The following is a 5,000-nucleotide window of genomic DNA, read 5'->3' on the forward strand; positions in this document are numbered from 1 at the left end:
GACCAAAGGACCACTTTCATTTTCGATGTCCAGGCAAAACTGAGACGTAAAAGCGAAAGACGGAGAAGATGAAAAAAAAGAAAAAAAGAAAAAAAGAAAAAAAAAACATTTACACAATCACTAGAAAGCATTTTCTTTTACTGACTTCAAATTGTTTTTGGTTACCTTCCAAATACACCGTGTGATGTCACTACACGACTCTTCAATTACTTATTAGGCTTTTGTTGGAAAGGATTACTTGAGGTTAAGCAGAACGTCTCCAGGATGTCCGGCTCTATCGGCAAGTCAGCAGACGAACGACTAAAGTCAGTTCGGTTTCATTTGTGGAGTGCTTTTAACAATGAACATGCTCCTTATACTGTATATAAATCCAAAATATTAATGATAGATTAATAAACGTGTGATAAAATACACCCATAACGAACAAACCGGAGGTGAAGGCAGTGTGCAAAACCTTCCTGAGTCGATATGATATGATGAAGGACCTCGACAGGAACAAGAACCCTATCTGGGTGACACCGGAGAGTGTGGATATAAATCATGTATTTTCTACAACTGTGTATTAAACTACATGATTAAACAAGTGCAACGCTGTGACCATTACATTCACTCTAGTTTTAACATGAAGTCTGATGGAGACTTTAGTATAAAACTCTTCATATCCACTGCAGTCCAGTGCAATATCCATAGTTACACCTTCATGTGGCATCATCCAGGGTAATGTCACGTATCTCCAATTCAATTCAATTTTATTTGTAGAGCGCTTTTAACAATGGATGTTGTCTCAAAGCAGCTTTAAAGGACATTCAAGGGGAAGCCTGTGCCTATCTCAGGCGTCATCGGGCATCGAGGCAGGATACACCCTGGACGGAGTGCCAACCAATCGCAGGGCACACACACACACTCTCATTCACTCACACACTCACACACTACGGACAATTTTCCAGAGATGCCAATCAACCCACCATGCATGTCTTTGGACCGGGGGAGGAAACCGGAGTACCCGGAGGAAACCCCCGAGGCACGGGCAGAACATGCAAACTCCACACACACAAGGCGGAGGCGGGAATCGAACCCCCAACCCTGGAGGTGTGAGGCGAACTTGCTAACCACTAAGCCACCGTGCCCCCCACTTTAAAGAACATAAGAAATATAATACAAATCATTTTATTATTATAAAAAGTTTAATATTATACAAAAGTTCCAGATTAATATAAGACTTATATATAAATGTGTTTGTATTTATCCCAGATGAACAAGTCTGAGGTGACCGAAGTGACTGTGGTGAGGAAAACTCCCTTAGATGGAAGAGGAAGAAACCTTGAGAGGAACCAGACTCAAAAGTGAACCTCATCCTCATTTGGGTGACACTGGAGGGTGTGATTATAAACTGTTATAAACACCAGAGAGTGTTATTATGAATAATGTCCTTTCTGCAGTCAGATACAGTCTGATAATTGTGTATTAATGAGGAGGTTGTTGTCCTCAAACACCACATAGAGTTCATCTTCTCTTCGAATGCCAGAAATACTCATGGAGCTTGAGCTGGTACATCTCTAGATACCTCAGATCCTCACAGGGTTGGCATCCTCTCCAGATCATCCATCAGGTTCATCCTCAGCATTAAAGAGCGGAAACTGGGAACACTTACGCAATAAGGTCAGTCTAATATATTCTTCTGGAAGAAAGTGTTCTTTTGCTAAATCCTTGAGTAAAAGATCATCCAGAACAGCAGTTATGAATGCCATGAGAGGGAACCGTTAATGCCAATAAAAAAGAAACGCTTTCTCAGTCTTTTAGTGAGTTTCTAGCTTATTTCTTAATCTGTTCGGCTGCGTTCCTAGCAATAAAAATTTTCCAATTTATAAATTGTGATTTGTTTGAAGTACGCAAAGGATATGGCAAGAGTACAGCATCAGCAGAACTAGAGTTAGCTTCACAAATCTACGTCTCTGAGGGCTTGGAACAAAGCAACAGCGAATTATGTCTGGAGGTAAAAAGAGGAAAAGCAAATGTGGCTTCTAAAAACTCAAACAATACATTTATGGCATTTGGCAGATGCTCTTAATCCAGAGCAACTTACATTTATCTCATTTATACAGCGGAGAAATTATAGGTTAAGGGCCTTGCTCGGGGGCCCAGAAGTGGCGGATCGGTGGCTCTGGGATTCGATCTCATGACCTTCCGATCTGTAGTCCAACACCTTAACCACTGAGCGTTTATTTATAGTGTTCTTTAAGCTGTTATAAGAGGAGCTCTGACTGTAGTTCTGTTCTAATTCAAATGCATGTCTTATTAATGCATGTTGACCCTTTTGACCAGTACACTGGCTTGGAAATGGACTTATGGGACATTTTCATTCAGTATAAACAAACGAATTCTTTTATCTCTACGAGTCTGATCTAAAATGAGTCAGGACTCTGTTAGCTTTCAGTGCCAGATGCATGTTTATTCCCCTGTTGATAATCTTACATAGAATTTTAGTGGATTAAGATCAATTTTAGATGCTTATAAAGAAGAACTTGGGGCATCTCGGTGGGGGAGAAAAGAGGTTTGATATTAACATTTACTTAGATAGAAAATTTGTGGGGGTTTTTTTCCATGAATATATATGAAACACTACAAAATCTTAAATCCCAGAGTGTCTACTTTCATATGAGCTTCACATTAAGCACTGCTATGGAGTGAGACATGACAAAGACATTCAACGCTGAACATTTACACAACGAAACAGGAGGAAATCCCATTCTTTGTGGGTGGGTGTGGGGAAAAAGAGTTAATCCTGACTGTAGAAAGGACATTATTCATAATAACACTCTCTGGTGTTTATAACAGTTTATAATCACACCCTTCAGTGTCACCCAAATGATGATGAGTTTCACTTTGGAGTCTGGTTCCTCTCAAGGTTTCTTCCTCTTCCATCTAAGGGAGTTTTTCCTCACTACAGTCGCCTCAGACTTGTTCATCGGGGATAAATATAAACACATTTTAAATATAAGTCTAATATTAATCTTTGTGTAAACTTTTTGTACTATATTTCTGGAAAGATGCTTTATGTCATCGTCCATCGTTAAAAGCTCAATACGAATAAAACCGAATTGAATCGAATCGTCTCCGGACAAATGTTCTAAATGTTGTAATAAATGTTCAGAAAAGAAGTTAAAAAGCATTGAAATCGGAGTTGCTCATTAATAAATTGTACTCTTTGCAATGTTTTGTGGCATAAAGCGGAAAAAAAAAAAAACGCACTCCAAGACGTGCTGTTATAATAAAATAATGTGGGTAGGAACCGAAGGTCCACTTTTCATCAGCACGCATCACACCACCACGGGATGGATTAACGCTCGATCACCTTCTGTCTGGTGAGGAATACACCGGGAAATCTTTATATATAAATAAATAAATAAATAAATAAATAAATAAATAATCTAAACTACTCCAAGAAAGACGTCTCAGCAGCAGAGAAGGTCGTCTGTAAACGAGCGCCCTTTCACGTGACCCGCTCTTCCTCGGATGGCGGTTCAATTCCGAGACGTAAATATCGTATGCGACTCATAAAGAAATTTGTGTTGCCGAACGGTGCCTCGCATGGATATTGATTTTGTGATTCAAATCCTCCCACACAGATAAAGTTTGATCCTGCAAGGCCAGTTAATTTAATCTCTGTGTGATTCAATTGCTTATGAAGTACACCCTCTATTTCCAAAGCCCTTTCCTGGGGATTCTGCAGTTTAAATGGCTAAGCTGATTGCGCTGTTTCTTCTGTTGCCTCAGAACAATTATGAATATGACATCATATCGAGGAACATGCTAATAGGCTTGGCCTGGGATATGAGATATGGCTGGTGTTATCCGGTTGCCTTTGCTCTGGGCATTGTAACCCTGCTGGCTCAAACAGAGGGTCAGCGAGCCATCAGTGACTTGGGTCCTTGCCAAGCTCCCACAGGTATATAGTCATTGGCACATGAGCACATTAGCGTTAGCCCTGCCCTTTTCACAACTGCATATATGAGGCAATTCATCTTGCTGGAGGTAGAAAAATCATTTACTGGAGGTGGTGGTGTTTTTTTTTTTGCATTACGGTTGCAATATAGTGTCAAAGCACTGGCAGGAGAGCGTGATTACAAAGTTGGAACGAAGCCCGAAAGCTCGATGCCTTTGTATAGGGTTGCGCTACTGACGTGTTCCCCGTGAGCTTCTAATTCTAGCTCACACCTATACACACGTGAAAGCATGACTTTTTTTTTTTTTACTTTTTCTCTGAACTTTTCCTGCATCAAGATTTCAAGATCTAAATGTTATGTATATACTTTTTCTACATTACCCACAATGCCTGCCTGCCTGCCTGCCTGCTGATAGTCACGATGTGAATTAGACGTTGCTTCATATCTAACTAAAGAGAGCGATGCGGAAGCACTTCAGACAGTTCAGGTCTCTCACCTCTTCATCTGTACACGCAAATAGATCAGGATTCGGAACTATGCCGTAGTCGACGCCGTCGTACTTATTTGGGGTAGATGATATGAAATGACGGAAATATCGAAATATAGAAGTGCGGACAGGGCGTACTGGGGACTACAGGTATCGAGTCGTCTTTGCAAGCAAACTACCGTCGCGTCGGTCGGCTTCGTGAACATTTAAAGTACTTCGGCAGGAAGGAATCGGTGTTAAGTCTGTAATGAAGTCAAAAATTAGTTCCTCAGGAGCTCTTGGTCGCACAATTCCACTCGACTACAAACTGTTGTAGAAAGGACATTATTTACATTGACATTATTTCCTGTCCTGTGTCACCCAAATGAGGATGAGGTTCACTTCTGTGTCTGGTTCCTCTCAAGGTTTCTTTCTTATATCACCTCAGGGAGTTTTTTCTCACCGTCGTCACCTCAGGCTTGTTCGTTAGGGAAAATTGTTAGAAATGTATATTCATATTTTTTATTCTATTTCTAAACTTCTGTAAAGCTGCTTTGAGACAATATGAATTTTTAAAAGTGCTATACAAT

At 40.3% G+C, this 5,000-nt stretch overlaps 1 protein-coding gene across 4 annotated transcripts in view; it reads right to left on the reverse strand.

Moving 5' to 3' along the window:
• Positions 1-5,000, reverse strand: part of sdk1a (sidekick cell adhesion molecule 1a) — a 266,359-nt gene that overhangs the window by 144,210 nt on the left and 117,149 nt on the right. The window lies entirely within an intron of this gene.

The sequence above is a fragment of the Tachysurus fulvidraco genome, chromosome 24 (genome assembly GCF_022655615.1).
Source record: "Tachysurus fulvidraco isolate hzauxx_2018 chromosome 24, HZAU_PFXX_2.0, whole genome shotgun sequence".
NCBI classification, from domain to species: domain Eukaryota; kingdom Metazoa; phylum Chordata; class Actinopteri; order Siluriformes; family Bagridae; genus Tachysurus; species Tachysurus fulvidraco.